Below are 20,865 nucleotides of genomic sequence, written 5' to 3' on the forward strand. Positions count from 1 at the left end.
AGTGTTGCCCAGAAATCTGATGGCGGGGGTGAAGAATCTGTTCCTAAAACATCTGAGTGTGTGCTTTCAGGCTGTTGTACCTCCTCCCTGATGTTTGTGACGAGAGGAGAGCGTGTCCTGGGCGATGGGAATCCTTGATGCCACCCTTTTGTGGCATCACCTGTCGAAGATGTCTTTGGAGCTGCGGAAGGCTGGTGCCCATGCGGGAGCTGGGCAAGTTTGCAACGCTCAGCACCCATTTCCAGTCCTGTGCAGTGGCTCCTCCCGACCAGACACTGATATAGCCAGTCAGAACGCTCTGCACTGTACTGTACACCTTAAGAAACTTGATGGAGTCCTTGGTGACTTAGCAAAACTCCCCAATCCCACCAGTCCCAGTGACAATCTCATAAATCCGCTCTTATCACTTTCCAGATTAATTACCTCTTTCCAAAGCTGAACACGCTATTGCAAATGTACAGGCTCGTTGTACAACTGCAACAGAAACGGAAACTTTGAATTTTATTTAGTTCTCAATTACGTATATTTTACCACCTCCATTCTGGTAGGATTTTGCTTATGTGGTGTGCTTGATATATATTTTGTGGGTGCGCCGGGGGCAGAGGAACATTGTTTTGTCGCATATATATTCAGTCAGATGACTATAAACTTGAACTAGTTTGCTAATGTCATAAGCATTCTAATGCCTTGCCTTTACTCCTAGTAATTCTTTAACAACGCTCTTGAACAAAATGCTTCCAACTGACTTTGCTCGGTAAATGCTAACAATCTGTGCTTCTCTGTATTTAACCCTTTTGCTACATTGGCCAGAGTGAAACGGTTCAGATTTCTTTTTCGTGAAAATTCCTGATGTCCAGAATTATTTGTAGTTGTCTATTTTTTCCCTTCTCTTCAGCTGTGAGTCAAATGTTATTATTTCCTTTTCCCACTGAAAAGTGCCCTGTACCTCACTACCTCACTACCTCACTGTTTTTTAATTTCTAGTTTTGCACTGCTTATTTAATATATATACTCACTGTAATTCACAGTTTTTCCTCTATTATTATGTATAACATTGTATTGCTGCTGCAAAGACAACAAATTTCATGGCCTGATTCTGATTCTGCATTCTGAATTCAGCTCAGCCGACAATTTTACAGCTTTGTCTGCTGTATGTTTAAGACCATAAGATATAGGAGCAGAAGCAGGCCATTCAGCCCATCAAATGGCTGTCTTCTCTTCCCTGTTCTCTGCAGTGACTGTGAAAGTAAATAAAGTTCTGATTTTTCTGACACTCAAATTTATAAACTGAATTTGGTTTAAGTCAAATATATGTTGGGAACAAACAGTTTAATAAAGACAGATAAAACTCCAGTTAAACAGATGATACGTGACAATAAAGCCGATCTTTAATAGAGTCATTGTGTACCACAGCACAGAATCAGGCCCTTTTTTCTTTCTTTGTAAGTCGGTCGTTTGGATGTTGGAATTGTTGGCTTTGTGGCCACAGTTGTGGATGGTATGAAGATAGATGGAGGGGCAGGTAATGTTGAGGAAATGGGAAGGCTTAGATAGAATAGGGGAATGGATAAGGAAATGGCAGATGGAATACAGTTGTGGGAAGTGTATGGTCATGCACTTTGGTCAAAGGTATAAAAGCATTGACTGTTTTCTAAATAGGGAGAAAATTCAAAAAATCCAGGATGCAAAGGGTCTTGGAAGTTGTCTCGCAGGATTTCCTGAAGGTTAATTTGCAGGTTGAGTCAATGGTGAAGAAAGCAAATGTAACATTAGCATTTATTTAAAGCGGACTGGAATATGAAAGCAAGGATGTAATTTTGAGGCTTTTTAAGGCACTGGTGGGTCTCACTTGGCGTATTGTGAACAATTTTGGGCCGCTTATCTTAGAAAGGATGTAGTGACATTGGAGAGGGTTCAGAAGAAGTTCAAGAGAATAATTCCAGGAATGAAGGGCTTATCGTATGAGGAGTGGTTGATGAAACTGGGCCTATATTTGCTGGAACTTAGAGAATGGCGGTGGGAGGGGAGAAATCTCAAATGATGAAAGGTGAGGGAGTCTAGGTCCAATGGGCACGGCCCCAGAATAGAGGGATGTCCATTTGGAACAGAGACAAGGAGAAATTCCTTTAGCTAGAGTTTGGTGCATCTGTGTAATTTGTTGCCACAGGTGGCTGTGGAGGCCAAGTTATTGGCGTTTAACACAGAAGTTGATAGGATCTTGATTATTCAGGGAATGAAGGGACACGGGGGAAGGCAGGAGAATGGGGTTAAGAGGGAAATGGATCAGCATTAATGGAACGGTGGAGCAGACTCGATGGGCCAAATGGCCTAATTATGCACCTTTGTCTTACAGTCTTACACCCCAAATGTTCTGCTCTGAAATTTTGCTGGGTAAAAGTATTTGTCTAAAGTTCTGGATTCAGATTCAGATTGGTCTATTGTCATATACACCTGGGCAAAGTTAAATTTACTTTACAGGTGAAGCTCACAGAACAAACGGTATATATGGTGTTGTGTTTTGTTAGCTAATTGCAAGAAAAAGTCGGAGCTGGGAATGTGAGTCTAACTTTGGTTGTTACTTTAATTGAGGTGCGCATGTATGATGTGCTAGTGACATGATGTATCTATTATCCTATTTATAGATATAACCCATAATGAATTATTAAAATTAACAAGAATGCTTGATTAAACAATATAAAGAAATGCTGAATCAACTATAACTGACGAACTAAAATTAATGTTTCAAGAATGAGGCAGCAGCACCAGGAAGGGGATGTGAAAGAAGTGATTGGTTCAGAACACAGAATATCGAACATTATAGCTGAGTAGAGGCCCTTCAGCCAACAATGTTGTTCCAACACTTTAACCTTCTAACCCTTCCATCCCACAAAACCCTCCATATCTCTATCAACCATGCTCCTATCTAAGAGTCTCCTATCTTAGAGAGGGTGCAGAGGAGATTTACCACCATGCAGAGAGTGAGGTAATGAGGTAAGGTTGAGTGAGTCAGGTCTCTACTGTGTCTGCTTCTACCACCAACCCGGCAGGGCATTCCATGCATTCACTGCTCTCTCTGTAAAATAAAAACTTACCTCTGACATCTCCGTCCGCCCATACTTTCTTCCAATCACTGGCTCTTCGAGGGGCACTGCCCCAATAACCCTGACAAATTTGATTTAACCCTAATCTAATCACAGGACAATCTACAATGACCAGTTAACCTACTAACCGGGACGTCTTTGGACTGTGGGCGGAAGCCAGAGCATCCGAAAGAAACTCGTGTGATCATAGGGAGAACGTCCAGACTCCTTACAGATGGTACCGGAATTAACTCCAAACTCCGACACCCCAAATTATAATACCGTCATCTAACTATAACACAACTGTGGCGCCCTATCATCCTGTCATTTCCAAGATCATAATCATCTTGTAGATCTCTATCAAGTCATCCCTCGCCCTGACTCGCTCAACCTTACCTCATTACCTCGCTCTCTACTCCAGGCAGCATCATGGTAAATCTCCTCTGCACCCTCTCTAAAGCTTCAACTTCATTCCTGCAATGAGCCAACCAGAACTGAACACAAGATTCCAAGTGTGGTCTGACTTACAGCTGCAACATTTTGGATGTGGTCTGTCTGGTAGCAGTGGTGATCAAGCTGCTCCTGGAGTGCAGTCTTTTGGCTGATGTTAGTTGATGTATTCAGAATGGTTACCCGGATCAAAATTGCATTTTAGTATGCATTAATAAAAAATAAAAGAAGCAAAGCATGGCAGCATAGAAGTTAGAACAATGCTATTACAGCTCAGGGCATTTCAGAGTTCAATTCTAGCGCCGTCTGTAAGGAGTTTCTACGTCCTTTCCATGCGTGCATGGATTTCCTCTGGGTGCTATGGTTTCCTCCCACAGTCCAAAGACATACCAGTTAGTGGGTTAATTGGTCATTGTAAATTGCCCTGTGATTAGGTTGGTGATAAATATGTGGGTTTATATACATTAAATATTGTGTTTAGTTTTGTGCTCCTTATTCTAGAAAGGATATACTGACATTGGAGAGGGTTCAGAGAAGATTCACGAGAATGATTCCAGGAATGAAAGGGTTACCGTGTGAGGAACGTCTGGCAGCTCTTGGGTTGTATTCCCTGGAGTTCAGGAGAATGAGGGGGGATCTCATAGAAACATTCCGAATGTTAAAAGGGCTGAACAGATTATATACGGCAAAGTCATTTCCCATGGTAGGGGATTCCAGGACAAGAGGGCATGACTTCAGGATTGAGGGATGTCCTTTTAGAACTGAGATGCGGAGAAATTACTTTAGTCAGAGGGTGGTAAATCTGTGAAATTTGTTGCCACCAGCGGCTGTGAAGGCCAAATCATTGGGTGTATTTAAGGCAGAGATAGATGGGTTCTTGATCAGCCAGGGCATCAAAGGATATGGGGTGAACACAGGGGAGTGGGGATGACTGGAAGAATTGGATCAGCCCATAATTGAATGGTGGAACAGACTTGATGGGCTGAATGGCCTACTTCTGCCCCTATAGCTTATGGATTGTTGGGTCGTGGGGCCTCTGGGGCCAGAAGGGCCTGTTCTGTGCTGTATCTCCAAATAAAGAAGTACAAAGTTCTGGGAACTCTCACCAGTTAAGGCAACTTAATTTCAGTTCTGCAGTTATGCTCCCATGAAAGATTTAACTATGTATTCTCTTTCCAGGTGAAACATATCACTCCAGTGATGGTGGGAAGATGCTGCAGTCTTGTGCTCCTGCTGCTTCGCACTGTGATGACGGGTAAGCAATGGAATCATCAGTACCGGTATCACCCACACCTTGTGCTGAAACCTGAGCTACTCTGCCCTGTCTACGGGATGAGTGTATACGGACAGGGAAAGGCGAGGTCTGTGGTTATGTGGGTCACTGACACACTGATATTAAGGGCTGAGGGAGTGCCAGGTTGTCTGTGGTGACATCTTTCACAGTTATTCAGCATGGAGTCAGGCCACGCCGCTGAATTGAGCTATGCTGACAATACTCCAATCTAAGCTAGTCTTAGTTGCCAGCATTTTGCCCATATCCCTCACAAACTTTCCTATCCACGTACCTGTCCAATTATCTAATAAATACTGTTAAAGCCACTTCCTCTGGCAGCCCATTCCATATATTGACTACTCGGTTCAAAATTCAAAGAAACTTTATTATCAAAGTATGTATATGTCACCACATACCACCCCGAGATTCTTTTTCTGCAGGCCTTCACAGTAGAACAAAGAAATACAATAGAGTCAATAAAAAAAAACTACACAAAAAGACTAGCAAGCCACCAATATGCAAGAGATGACAAACTGCGCAAATTATATTTTTTTCAAGAGAAAGAATTAAGTAACTTATACTGAGAACTTGAGTTGTCCTTGAAAGTGAGTCTTTAGGTTGTGGAATCAGTTCAGAGTTGACGTGAGTGAAGTTAGACTCGAATAAAACTTTATTGTTATTGCTCAAGACAACGAGATTGTGGTGCTTCTCCAGTCTGTGCAAATCAGATATTTACAATGCATGGGCTATGGTTTAATTTTAAAAATCCCATATTTACATACAGCATTGATAATCCAGAACACTCAAAGGCCATTGGCAAACCAGGGTGTAAAATGGAAGAAGCTATTTCTCCAGTCTTGCTGGCTAGGCTAAGATGTTTCTGTTTCTCCTACCAGATGGCTGGAGATTGAACAGACATGTCCAGGATGGGGTGGGTCTTTAATGATGGCGAGCGTGCTGTGGGCATCAAGAGATGTAGGTTGTCTTCAGGTCAGGTAGATGAGTCCCAACGATGTGCTGAGACATCCTAGTTACCCGTTGGAGAGCTTTGTGATCTGTCTTGCTGCAGCTAGAGTTTCACACTGTCATTCCGTATGTCAGTACACTCTCCATCACACATCGGTAAAAGTTGGCCAGTAATGTTTGGGGCAGATTAGCTCTCCTTAACCAGCTGAGGTAGTACAGTTACTGTTGCGCCTTCCCTACTATCGAGGTTGTGTTGACAGACGATGAGAGCTCCTTGGCGATGTTCATCCCCAAAAACCTGTAACTGGAGAAGCTTTCCACTACCTCACCATTTATGAATAATGTTCAAGGTCCCTATCCACGTTATGTCTGACCTGATTCAGAAGCAAGCCCTCTGCTGGTTGAGGTTGACCAAGGATATTGCGTCCAAGATTTCTCCATGATACGCAAGCTGGGACAGTACAATGTGGAGAGTAAGCTGTTGCCCATGCAGCAGCCTCCCCCTCTCCATGGAGCTGATGAATCCAAAAGAACAGCAGAAACGGATCAAGTTTGGCACCAGCAGCATTGCAAGAGTTGCCAGTCAGCATTGAGCTCAACGTAGGACATTAGGGATTCCATCTCTTGATTTTAACGCGGGATTTACTTCCGAAGTCTTCCCCGTGAGTGGGTATAGCTGCAAGGCAGTGGAGGTTTGAGATTAGTTTTCCTTTTCCTAGATGAGCTGCCAACCCCAGCCGAAGAGCTCCGCCTGCTTGGTCTAAACTTAGGAAAACCTGTTATCTGTCTCATTAACCCTGCACCCTCTGGTCTGAACCGATGAAAACTTGTTATCTGTCTCACTAACCCTGAGCTCTCTGGTCTGAACCGATGAAAACCTGTTATCTGTCTCACTAACCCTGCGCTCTCTGGTCTAAACTGATGAAAACCTGTTATCTGTCTCACTAACCCTGCGCTCTCTGGTCTAAACCGATGAAAACCTGTTATCTGTCTCACTAACCCTGCGCTCTCTGGTCTGAACCGATGAAAACCTGTAATCTGTCTCACTAACCCTGCGCTCTCTGGTCTGAACCGATGAAAACCTGTTATCTGTCTCACTAACCCTGCGCTCTCTGGTCTAAACTTAGGAAAACTTGTTATCTGTCTCATTAACCCTGCGCTCTGTGGTCTAAACCGATGAAAACCTGTTATCTGTCTCACTAACCCTGCGCACTCTGGTCTAAGCCGATGAAAACCTGTTATCTGTCTCATTAACCCTGCACTCTCTGGTCTAAGCCGATGAAAACCTGTTCTCTGTCTCACTAACCCTGTGCTCTCTAGTCTGAACCGATGAAAACCTGTTATCTGTCTCACTAACCCTGCGCTCTCTGGTCTGAACTGATGAAAACCTGTTATCTGTCTCATTAACCCTGCGCTCTCTAGTTCTTGATTCCAGCGATGAGATGCCAAATTGAGCTCTCAGAGAGAAGAGAAAGTTCTCTTGAAGTAAGCTGGGAATGGCGTCCACTTGTCCTTCAGTCAGCTGTAGATTACCTTGTTGTGGTCATTAATTTGAAATTTACTATCTGTCAGTAATATGTTCTGGTGTTGGGCACCATATGTACTCTCTGTTTTCAATCTACCACACACAATTAATGCTTGATCTGTCTGGGTGGGGCACAAAACTCTGCTGTCACAATGAGGCCACAGTCAGGTTGGAGAAACAACATCCATATTTACCTCCCCTGAGGGAAGAAATTCCTCCTCATTTGCCTAAACAGCTGAGTGGATCACCTGGGTTTCCCTCCCAGCTGTGTGTGACATTTACCCAGAGCATTGTTGAGGATCCCAACCAGCCATCCCACAATCTCTTTGACGCACTACCATCGGGAAGGAGGTACAGAATCATCATGACCAGGACTGTCAGCCTGGGAAACAGCTTCTTCCCTCAGCCTGTGAGACTAATGAATACCCTGTCACCACCGAGGTCTCATCACTAGGACAGCGAGCTGCTTACTGTTTACTTGTGCTGCACATTATATATGCATTTTGAAATATATTCTATTAACTTATTTATGGTAATATTTTGTTTTATGTGCTGTATGTGATAGGTATATGTTGTGTGGGTGCACTGTGGTCCAGAGAAACTCTGTTTCATTTGGTTATATATATGTACAGTCAGATGACAATAAACCTGAACTTGAAGTTGAACTTGAATTTAACTGGGTAAACAAATAACCTGACACTCTAATGCCACTGTTATTTTCTCTGTGTGAGGGCAAATGTCAGGTTGGAGGAGCAACACCTAATTTTCCATCTATAAATAAATAATAAAGGCATCCGTTCGTCTTGTGAGACTATGAATCTGCGCCTGGAAAGTCTTCACTCTCCAGGGCGCAGGCCTGGGCAAGGTTGTCTGGAAGACCGGCAGTTGCCCATGCTGCAAGTCTCCCCTCTCCACGACACTGATGTTGTCCAAGGGAAGGGCATTAGGACCCATACAGTTTGGCACCAGTGTCGTCGCAGAGCAATGTGTGGTTAAGTGCCTTGCTCAAGGATACAACACATTGCCTCGGCTGGGGCTCGAACTGAGGACCTTCAGGTTGCTAGTCCAATGCCTTAACCACTTGGCCATGTGCCCACAAAGGTAGCCATCTAGGTAGCCTCCAAACTGATGGCATGAACTTCAATTTCTCTAAATTCAGAAAATTCTTCCCCTTCTTCCTTTTCTCTTTTTCTATTCCTCATTGTGGTTCCCCTCTTACCCCTACTCTTCTCCTCACCTGCCTATCACCTCCTTCTCGTTCCCCTCCCCCTTCCCTTTCTCCCAAGGTCTACTCTCCTCCTATCAGATTCCTCCTTCTTCAGCTCTTTACCTCTTCCACCTATCAGCTCCCAACTTCTTACTTCATCCGCCATTCCTCAGCCATCTTCCTGTGCCTCACCTGGCCTCACCTATCACTTGCCAGCTTCTACTCCTTCCCCCGTCCCTACCTTGTTATTCTGGCTTCTGCTCCCTTCCCTTCCCAACCCGATGAAGGTTCTCAACCCATAACGTTGACCATTTCCGTCCATAGATGCTGCTGACTTAATGAGTTCCTTCAGTATTTGGTGTGTTGCTCTGGATTTCCAGCATCTGAAGAATCTCTTGTGTTCACACAAAACAAAAGTTTTTCCATTCTATCATGTCAAAATAATGAATTGATCGTTATAATAAATTGTCTTCTGCACTACAATAGCAGTGAATCACTGAGGTGGCCTGAGGGCAGACACAAGCTTTAGTTCACATACAGCCTTTTATTATTGATCCCCCTCGTGCTCTGTTGGAAATGTCCCTTGATACTACAACATTGTTTGTCGCCTCTCACTGCACAGTTCCATGTGGTCATAGAGCCATAGAACAGTACAGCACAGAAACAGGCTATTAGGCCCATCTAGTCTGTGTCAAACCTTTAATCTGCATAGTCCCATTGACTTGCAGCCAGACGATAGGCCTCCACAACCCTCCCATCCACGTACCTATCCAAATATCTCTTAAAGGTTGAAACCGAACCTGCAACCACCATTTCCACTGGCAGTTCATTCCACACTCACACCACCCTCTGAATGAAGCTGTTCCCCCCTCAGGTTCCCCTTAAACATTTCAACTTTCAATTTTAACTCATGATATCGAGTTGTAATCTCACTCGAACTCTGTGGAAAAAGCCTTCTTGCATTTACCCTGTCACTAACCCTCATAATTTTGTATACCTCCATCAAATCTCCACTCAATCTTCTATGTTCTAGGGAATCTAGTCCTAACCTTTCCCTCTAACTCAAGTCCTCAAGTCCCGGCAACATCTTTGTAAATTTTCTCAGGACTCTTTCAATTTTATTCACATCTTTCCTGTAGGTAGCTGACCAAAACTGCACACAATACTCCAAATGTGGCCTCACCAACATCTTACACAATTTCAAAATAATATCCCAACTTCTGTACCCAGTACATTGAAAAATAATGGGCAATGTGCCAGAAACTTTCTTTATGACTCTGTCTACAAACCTGTGATGCACCTTTCAAGAAATTATGGATCTGTATTCCCAGATCCCTTTGTTCTACTGCACTCCTCCGTACCCTACTGCTTACCATGTAAGGCCTACCCTGGGTGGTCCTCCCAACATTCAACACCTCACACAGGTCTGCATTAAATTCCAGCCACCAATTTTTAGCCATTTTTTCCAGTTGGTCCAGATCCTCCTGCAAGCTTTGATTACCTTCCTTGCTGACCCAATTTTGGTGTCATCTGCAAATTTACTGATCCATTTATTGTCCAGATTGTTGATGTAGATGACAAACAACAATGGACCCAGCACCAACCCTTGTGGCACACCATAGTCACAGGCCTTGAGTCAGAGAGGCAGCCATCTACTACCACTCTGTGGCTTTTCCTACATAACCAATATCTAATCCAATTCACCGCCTCATCTTGAATGCAATGAACCAGAGGCGACTAGGGAGCTTAAGGTAAAAGAACCCTTAGGAACCAGTGATCATAATATGATCGAGTTCAACTTGAAATTTGATAGGGAGGAAGTAAAGTCTGATGTAGCAGTATTTCAGTGGAGTAAGGGAAATTACAGTGGTATCAGAAAGCAGTTGGCCAAAGTAAATTGGAAAGAGCTGCTGGCAGGGATGTCAGCAGAGCAGCAATGGTGTGCGTTTCTGGGAAAAATGTGGAAGGTGCAGGACATCTGTATTCCAAAAATGAAGAAATACTCAAATGGTAAAATAGTCCAACCATGTCTGACAAGGGAAGTCAAAGCTATTGTAAAAGCAAAAGAGAGGGCATACAACAGAGCAAAAATTTGTGGGAAGATAGAGGATTGGGAAGTTTTTTAAAACCCTCAGAGAGCAACTAAAAAAATCATTAGAAAGGAAAAGATGAAATACGAAGGCAAGCTAGAAAATAATATCAAAGTGGATAGTGAAAGTTTTTTCAAGTATGTTAAAAATAAAAGAGAAATGAGAGTGGATATAGGACCGCTAGAAAATGAGGCAGGAGAAATAATAACAGGGGACAAGGAAATGGCTGCTGAATTAAATGAGTATTTTGCATCAGTCTTCACTGTGGAAGACACTAGCAGTACGCCTGATGTTGTAGTGTGTGAAGGAAGAGAAGTGGGTGCAGTTACTGTTACAAGGGAGAAGGTGCTCAAAAAGCTGAAAGACCTAAAGGTACATAAGTCACTCGGACCGGACGAACTGCACCCTAGGGTTCTGAAAAAGATTGTGGTGGCATTAGAAATGATCTTTCAATAATCATTGGACTCTGGCATGGTGTCAGAGGACTGGAAAATTGCAAATGTCACTCCACTCTTTAAGAAAGGAGGAAGGTAGCAGAAAGGAAATTATAGACCAGTTAGCCTGACCTCAGTGGTTGGGAAGATGTTGGGGTCAATTGTTAAGGATGGGGTGATGGAGTACTTCGTGACACAGGACAAGATAGTATAAAGTCAGCATGGTGTCCTTTTGGGAAAATCCTGCCTGACGAACCTGTTGGAATTCTTTGAGGAGATTACAAGTAGGATAGATAAAGGGGATGCAGTGGATGTTGTATATTTGGACTTTCAGAAGGCCTTTGACAAGGTGCCACACATGAGGCTGCTTACCAAGTTAAGAGCCCATGGTAATACAGGAAAGTTAATAACATGGTTGGAGCATTGGCTGATTGGTAAGAGATTAGACTAGATTAAATTAGTTTAGATTAGATTCAATTTTATTGTCATTGTACCGAGTACAGGTACAAAGCCATTGAAATGCAATTAGCATCTAACCAGAAATGCAAAGAATAGTGTTATTTACAACATAACTGAATGAAAAGTAAGTCCTACAGCACACAAATATAAAAGTACTGAGACAGTACAATACGGATGCAATACTGCTTCGCGCTGTGATGTGAGGTTCAGCAGTGTCACAGCCTCAGGGAAGAAGCTCTTCCTGTGCCTGCTGGTGCGGGAGCAGAGGCTCCTGTAGCGCCTACCGGATGGGAGGAGAGTAAAAAGTCCATGGTCAGGGTGAGATGCATCCCTGATAATGCTTTTCACCCTGCCCAGGCAGCGTTTATGGTAGATGTTCTCAATGGTGGGCAATTGGGTGCTGATAATCCGCTGGGCAATTTTCACCACACGCTGGAGTGCTTTGCGGTCCGATATGGGACACTGAGATGCAGTTGGTGAGTAAGTTCTCAATAGTACAGTGGTAAAAGTCCGTCAGTATCCTGGGACAGAGGTGAGCTTTCTTGAAGCTCCACAGGAAATTAAGGCACTGTTGCGCCTTTTTGATCAGGATGGAGGAGTTCAGGGACCAGGTGAGATCCTTGGAAATGTGGACACCAAGGAATTTGAAGCTTGATACACGCTCCACTACAGCTCCGTTGATGTAGATGGGGATGTGAGTGTGGCTTCTAGCATATCTGAAGTCCACAATGATCTCCTTGGTCTTCTGGGTGTTCAGGGCCAGGTTGTTGTTGGCACACCTCACAGCCAGGTGCTGGACCTCGTCCCTGTAGGCCGTCGAGAGAGGCAGTGAGTGGAAATAAAAGGATCCTTTTCTGGTTGGCTGCCAGTGACTAGTGGTGTTCTGCAGGGGTCAGTGTTTGGACCATTTCTTTTTATGCTGTATATAAATGACTTAGATGATGGAATAGATGGCTTTGCTGCCAAGTTTGCAGCTGATACGAAGATTGGTGGAGGTGCAGGTAGTAATGAGGAAATGGGTAGGATGCAGAAGGACTTAGACAGATTAGGAGAATGGGCCCGAAAATGGCAAATGAAAATACACTTTGGTAGTAGAAATACAATGTTGGAAAATGCATGGTCATGCACATTGGTAGTAGAAATAAATGTGCAGACTATTTTCTAAACAGGGAGAAAATCCAGGAACCTGAGATGCTAAGGGACTTGAGAGTCCTTGTGCAGAACACCCTAAAGGGTGACTTGCAGGTTGAATGAGTGGTGAGGAAGGCAAATGCAATGTTCGCATTCATTTCAAGAGACCTAGAATACAAGAGCAAGGGTGTGATGCTGAGGCTTTATATGACACTGGTGAGACCTCACCTTGAGTATTGTGAACAGTTTTGTGCCCCTCATCTTAGGAAAGATGTGCTGGCATCAGAGATGGTCCAGAGGAGGTTCACATGAATGTTTCCAGGAATGAAAGGGTTATCATACAAGGAATGTTTGATGGCTCTGGGTCTGTACTCGCTGGAATTCATAAGGATGAGGGGGGATTCTCATTGAAACCTTTTGAATGTTGAAAGGTCCAGACAGAGGAGATGTGGAAAGGACGTTTCCCATGGTCAGAGAGTCTAGGAAAAGAGGGCACAGGCCCAGGATAGAGGGGCACCCTTTCAAAACAGAGATGGGGAGAAATTTCTTCAGCCAAAGGGTGGTGAATTTCTGGAGTTTGTTGCCACATACAGCTGTGGAGGCCAGGTCGTTGAGTGTATTTAAGGCAGAGGTTGATAGGTTCTTGATTGGACATGGCATCAAAGGTTATGGGGGGGAAGACAGGGAACTGGGGTTGAAGAGGAGATAGAAAAAAGGGTCAGCCATGATTGAATGGTGGAGCAGACTCAATGGGCCAGATGGCCCAATTCTACTCCTGTGTCTTATGGTCTATTGTCTTGAATGCTTCATCTTGACTGAAACTTCTTGATCAACCTCCCATGCAAGACCTTGTCAAAGGCATTGCTAAAGTCCATGTAGACACCATCCACTGCCTTGCCTTCTTCACCATTCACAGTAACTTACTTGAAAGACTCTATAAGATTGGTTTGTATGACCTATCGGACACAAAACTATACTGATTATCCCTCATTAGTCCCTGTCTATCCAAATACTGATATAACTGGTCTGTTAGAATGCCTTCCAATAACCTTCCCACTAATTATGTAAGTCTCGGTGGCCTATAATTTCCTGGCTTATTTTTAGAGCCTTTCTTAAACAATGGAACAAGATTAGCTATCCTCCAATCCACTGGCACCTTGCCCATGGCTAAGAATGTTTTAAATAGCTCAGCTGGGGCCCCTAAAATTTCTGCACTTGCCTCTCACAGGCTCCATGAGAATGCCTTGTCAGGCCCTGGGGATTTATCTATCCTGATTTGCTCCACGGTAGCAAACACCTCCTCCTCTGTAATCTGCATAGGCTCCTTGACCCCCGTGGCTGCATTGCCTCACATCTATAGTCCCTGCTTCCATCTCCAGAGGAAATACTGTTACAAAAATCCATTTACGATCTCTCTTATCTCTTTTAGCTCTACGGATAGATTACCATTCTGATCGTCCAGAGGACCGATTTTGTCCCTTGCTATCCATTTGCTCTTAATATTTTTGTAGAAGCCCTGAGGATTCTCTTTCACCTTTTCTGCTAGAAGAACTCCATGTCTTCTTTTAGACCCCTGATTCCCTTCATAAGTATTCTTTTGCATTTCTTATATTCCCCAAGCACCTCATTTGTTTCTACTGGCCGATACCTGCTATGCAACTCCGCCTCTTGCTTAATCAGGGCTTCAATAACTCTTGAAAATGAAGGTTCTCTGAACCTCCTTTCCCTGTCTTTTATTCTGACCCGAACATACAAACACCACTTCTTCAAAATTTCACTTTTCAAGGCCTCTCTCTTTGCCAGAAAACAGCCTGTCCCAATCCACACTTGTCTGATCCTTTCTGATACCAACAAAGTTGGCACTTTTCCAATTTAGAATTTTAACCCGAGGACCAGACCTGTCCTTTTTCATAATTACCTTGAAACTAATGGCATTATGATCACTAGATGCAAAGGCCTTCGCAAAATTCTGTCACCTGCCCTGTCTCATTTCCTAATAGGAGATCCAGTATTGCACTCTCTCCAGTTGGGACTTCTACATACTGGTGAAGGAAACTTTCCTGAACACATTTGGCAACCTCTTTCTCATGCAGCTGTATGGGAGTCTCAGTCAATATGTGGAAAGTTAAACTCACCTACTATCAGACCCTTGGGTTCCTTACAAAAGTCTGCGATATCTAGATTTGCTCCTCTAAATCCCATGGACTATTGGGCTGTCTATGAAATAATCTCAATAACATAGTCATACCTTTTTTATCCCTCAGTTCCACCCATAGTGTCTCACTGATTGAGTCTCCAGTCTGTCCTGTCTGAGAACTGACGATTTCCCTGAGTAGTAATGCCATCCCTCCTGCACTCTCAGCTAAAACAACTGAACTCCAGAGCACTGAGTTGCCAGTCCTGGCCTCTTGCAACCAAGTCTCACAAATAGCTACAATGTCATAATTGCACATGCTGATCCATGCCCCGTGCTCATCCGCCTTTCCTATAAAACTCCCTGCTTTGAAATATATGCAGCTTCAAACATTAGTCTCACCATGCTCAACCTTTCACTTTCTGACTTTGTATGTAGGCTTAACAACATCTTCCTCCACTATCTATTCTGGCACTCAAGTTCCAATCCCCCTGCAACTCCAGTTTAAACGCACATCCCTGTGCAACACCAGCAAACGTCCCCAGCAGGATATTAGTCCCCCTCCAGTTCAGGTGCAAACCATTCCTTCTGTGTAGGCCCCACCTTCTCTGGAGGAGAGCCCAATGATCCAAAAACTTGAAGCCCCCCCCCCCACCTCCTGTACCATCTCCTTAGTCACATGTTAAACTGTATCATCTTCCTGTTTCTGCTCTCACTAGCCCATGGCATATGTGTCAATCCTGAGATCACAACCCTGATGTCCTGCCCTTTAACTTAGCACCTTGCTCCCTCAACTTAATCTCCAGCATCTCATCACACCTTCTTCTCATGTCATTGGTACCTACATGGACCACGACCTCTGGCCGATCACCTTCCCACTTAAGAATGCTGTAAACTCAGTCCAAGATGGCCCTGGCACCCAGGAGGCAATATGACATCTGGGAATTTTGTTCACCCACAGGACTAACTTTCTGTTCCCCTAGCCAATGAATCCTCTACCTCTCCAACTCACCTCTTCTTTCCCCCTTCCCTTCTGAGCCACAGAGTCAGACTTAGTGCCAGAGACCTGACCGCTGTGACTTTCCTCTGCTACGTCATTCCTGCCAACAGAATCTACAACAGTCTAACTGGTGTTGAGGGGTACTCTGCACTGGGTGCCTATCCCCTTTCCCCCTTCTGTCACCCATTTTCCTGGCTCCTGCACTTTGGGTGTAACTACCCCGTACATGCCTTGTCGATCAACGCCCCCTCCCCCCAGCCTCCATGATGATCCAGAATCCATCCAGATCCAGTTCCAACTTCTTAACATGGTCTGTTTTAAGGTTCAGTTGGATATGCTTCTTGTTGGCCTAGTTGTCAGAGATACGGGAGGTCTCCCTGCCTCCCCACTTCACACAAGAGGAGTATTCCACTATCCAGCCTGGGATCCCCGCTGCTCTAAAGGTGCAGTACAAAAAGAAAATCTACCCACGGTCTATCTCCCTCCTCATCGAAGTCTTGATGAGCCAAAGGTTCAAGTCCCCACTCTAACATTGGCCCGCTCACACAATTGCCACTCCATGAAAGATATGCTGGCTGCTCTGCTCACTTCTTTTACACTCCGTCTCCCTCTGTGCAATCCAATGTCTCCTCAGCAACTGTGGTGTGCAAAATGCACTGACTGCCTCTGCTCACTTCTTTTAAACTCTCTCTTCCTCTGCGGAATCCAGTGTCTCCTCAGGAACTGGTGTACAATTGCATAGGGCAGACAAACACGATCTCCCTGTAACCGCGTGGGCTCCCTTCCACATTTTGAATATGTGCAGGTTAGCGATAGGATGTTGTGGGTTGCTATGTTGGTGATAGAAACGTGACGACGCTTGTGCCAGCCCTCAGTACAGTCTCGGACTGCGCTGGTCATTGATGCAACCATTGTATTTCACTGTAAATTTCGATTTACATGCTACAGATAAAGCAAATCATTATAAATCTTTATACCTATAAATCTGGACTGCATTTTATATATATATATATATATATATAGCTAAGGTGCCCAAGACTTTTGCACAGTACTGTAGTAATTTTATGTATTGCACTGTACTGTGCCTGCAGAAAAGAACGCACAAATTCCACAACATATGTGAGTGACAATAAACCTGATTCTGATATGAGGACTGAGAGTGAGAGCGGTGGGGTGAATCATGGTTGGGAAAGGGGAAGGATGAGGGGAGGAAGCAGGAAGCACCAGAGAGACATTTTGTAATGACATCACAGCGCTAAGCAGTATTGCACCCATATTGTACTGTCTCAGTACTTTTATATTTGCGTGCTGTAGCACTTACTTTTTATTCGCAGTTATTTTGAAATAAAACTATTCTTTGCATTCCTGGTCAGATGCTAAATGCATTACATTGGCTTTCTATCTGTACTCGGCACAATGACAATAAAGTTGAATGTAATCTAATCTAATCTAATCTAATAAACCAATTGTTTGGATTCAAATGACCTTAACTGGTGTCTCAGGGCTGGGTGTGTCGGCACCTGCGCCATGCCCCCTACCCCTGGCACTTCTATGCCACCTGTCCCGCACCCCTCCCAGGGCACTGCACCCTCACCGTTCTCAACATCACTTGTTATGCCAGGTTTACAAACTCGCTCTTCGCTCCATATTGACAAGTACAGATGGGCTGTGCAGAAGTCATAGGCACCCTAGCTATATACTTGGTCTAAGGCATTTGCACAGTACTGTAGTTACGATGATCTGTCGAAGGACTTCTCTTGGTCCAAAGCTATCCAACAAGTGACCATCTCAATGTAGAGTCATGATGTTCAAGAGCAGTGCAGAATTCAAGATTCAAGATGTTGAAAGATAAAGAACACAATGATAATAAAAAAAAATGCCATAAATATAAATAATAAAGTCATGGTGGACAGTGGGTGGAGGTGTTGATCAGTTTTAGGGATTGGGGAAAGTAACTGTTTTTGGGTCTTGTGGTCCTGACGTGGATGCTACGTAGCCTCCTCCCTGATGGGAGTGGGACAAACGGTCCATGAACAGAGTGTCTGGGATCCTTCATGATGTTACTGCCCTTTTACCGGCACCTTTTTGTGTATACGTTCTTGATGGCAGGTAGGCAGGTGCCAGTGATGAGTTGAACAGTTTTGACCACCCGTTGAAGAGGCTTCTTGTGCCCCGCAAAGCAGTTTCCATACCAAGCAGTGATGCAATTTGTCAGGATGCTCTCTACTGTAGATCTGTAGACTGACATGAGCACGGAGGTGCCAAGTCCAGCTCTCTTCCACCTCCGCAGAAAGTAAAGGCATTGGTGAGCTTTCCTGACTGTGTCAGATGTGTTCTGGGACCATGTGTGCGATATGCACTGCCAGGAGTTAGAAACTGCTAGTAGTTTCCACTGCTGTGAGGCTGATGTGGAGGGAGGTTCTCGCTGATCTGCCTGTTGCACTGCGATTATCTGAGGAATTGTAAACATGGAATTGTTTTCTTGCCGGAGGAATCCCGTGTCGTTGTGCCAACCTGGCCCATCATAGTCAGATTGGGTGGAGATGTTCTACTGGAGTGCCAACTGGTTCCAGTTGTATGTCTGAACAACCTGGAGATTCGCTGGTTCAGATCGAGCCGAGCTTCACCAGTACATCTGTATACCGGCGGACAGAATCGACCTGAGGTGCAGGACGAGGGTTACCAGGGGAGGACAGAACTTTTCCAGGAAGAGTTTCCCCTTGGAAATGCCTCACTTAGACTGTGGAGGATAAAAGGATCAGATGAAGGGAACTACACGTGTCCTATTGAATCCAGCACGTTCCTTGAGCGGGGTGTGGTCAGGCTACAAGTTGAAGGTGAGACCATCCAATTGGAAATTACTAAACCATAGTGGAATGCTGTAGCGCAAGTTGGGATGTAGAACCCTACAACACAGGTACAGCCCCTTTGGCCTACAATGTTGTGCCAAACTGATTAAATTAAACCAAATTAATCCCTTCAGCAAGCACAGTGTCCATACCCTTTGATTTTTCTCACATTCTGGTACCTATCTAAACATATCTTGAAAGTTCCTAATGTATCTGCCTCTACTGCCACCCCAAACATCGCAACCAGCCACTCAGTATTCTCTGTTTAAAAAAAAACTTGTCCCTGACATGTCCTCTGAACTTAACCCTTCTCACCATAAAGGAACATCCTCTCAACCCTATCCGTTGTCACCTCTCAGCTGTGACGAAGTGCAGCCACACAGTAACTGAAATGCTCCCACTCAAATTGCTTTTGTTGTCGTGCAGCTGGAATTTTCCTTTATATAATGTTACTGTTAGAGTGCCGGGCAGTTTTCAGGCTCCTGCTCAGAGCAATAATTGGTGTGCACAGCTGTGAAAAAAAAATTAGAGAGATCGTTAATCCTACCCATATTTGATGGGCCTCAAACATGGGGAGTCCTTTCTGTCATGTATCCCACCATTTAATACTGAGTTTCTTAATTCAGTCCTTGAACAAAAATATGTTAAAATTCATTCCTTGCACTTTTCCGATTCATCAGCAAGAGGAATTCGCAAACAAAGGAGGCACGGTACACGTTATAAAGGTTATAAGGAATAACTTTATGAGAGATTTATAAAGTATAACATACAGAAAGAAAGAAAAGTGGTTAATAAAGTAATAAAATAATAATTATCAACCAATCACTAAGCCACGTCACACAATGTACTGCCGGAGAGAACTTAGAGTGGCCGATAGCTTTTCCACTCTTTGTCTCTCTCTGCCTCTCCTTCTCTCTCACCCTCTAACCCATCTCTCTAACTCCCTCTTTATCTCTCTCCCAACGTACTTCTCTCCATCCATAGCTCTTAGCACTTGTAATGACCCAGCCACAGAAAAGATTCTCACTCACATAAAGAAATTGCCCCTTTTATCACTTCAAGACCCTTCACTGTAATACTTTTCCAGACAAACTTATTTTTCACCATGATCCACTCTCAAGGCTGTAGACTGATACTCACACTAAGTTGTGGACCATGGCTGTGGACTAGTTCCCTTGTATTCCGTCAAAACTTTCTCACATCCTGGACTAACAGCATATTGTCATACAAACTTCCTTTTTGTGTGACACACATCTTAGCAAGGAGGGATCAAATTTAAGTCCTTCCTTGCAAATCCCAATAGCTGATTTTGGATTCTGGAGGAAGACAAGCAATGGAGCTTGTGTGCTCTGTCAATCAGATGGGTGGTATCCTGAGCCGTGGATACGGTGATTGGATGGGAATGGACACGATGTGATGCGTAGTTCACAGAGGACTCCGGACCGCTCTTCATAGTCCACAGTCACATCGATGTGAACAGGTATTTATGTTTCATCCACAGTCAGTCATTGAGGAAAGCACGAGAGCCCCCCTCCAGATGTTACATAAGTGGCAACCTAGGAATCATTCTGTTCGAGATATAGTTCTTAACAGGTCACGTCACCTTCTGAAGGCACTGGCTGTTGGAGTGGATCTAACAGCATTGCCTTCTCTGGCTCTAGGCCCAAGGCCAACCTTTTGGTTCAGGGTCAGATTCTGATTCTGATTTACGCATTACATGTACATCAAAACATACAGGGAGATGTTCCATTTGCGTTAACAACCAACACAACCCAAGGTTGTGCTGGGGGCAGCCCGCAAGTATCGCCACACATTCTGGTGCCAACGTAACATGCCCACAATATCCAGCAGAAGAACACAAGCAACAACAACAGCACAACAGGCCCCCTCCCTCCCTCCCTCCAACCTGTCTGTATACGCACACGCACTCTCCTCCAATGCCATGAGTGTTTGGAAGATCCTGGGCTCCATATGGAAGGTGCCCCATGGATTGTGTAGATGGTATTGGATCTCATCTTGTCATCACATGACCCTGAGATCTGTAGTAAACCTGGGCTCCGCTTACCACCTGGGCTGTCTCAGTAGACATCTCCATTGTCGCTGCCGAGCTCCTGGATCAACAGGTCTTGTTGCTTAAGCAGAGGGTCATTCCAGTGGTGAAGCTGCTGCTCCCGCACGTCGTATGTTCTGGAAAATGTTGGGGGGCTACCTCTGTGCAGCCATTTCCTCCACTATCACACATCTCCCTCACAGCTCGGTCACATCTG

Source organism: Mobula birostris, chromosome 5 (genome assembly GCF_030028105.1).
Source record: "Mobula birostris isolate sMobBir1 chromosome 5, sMobBir1.hap1, whole genome shotgun sequence".
In the NCBI taxonomy this organism is placed as follows: Eukaryota; Metazoa; Chordata; class Chondrichthyes; order Myliobatiformes; family Myliobatidae; genus Mobula; species Mobula birostris.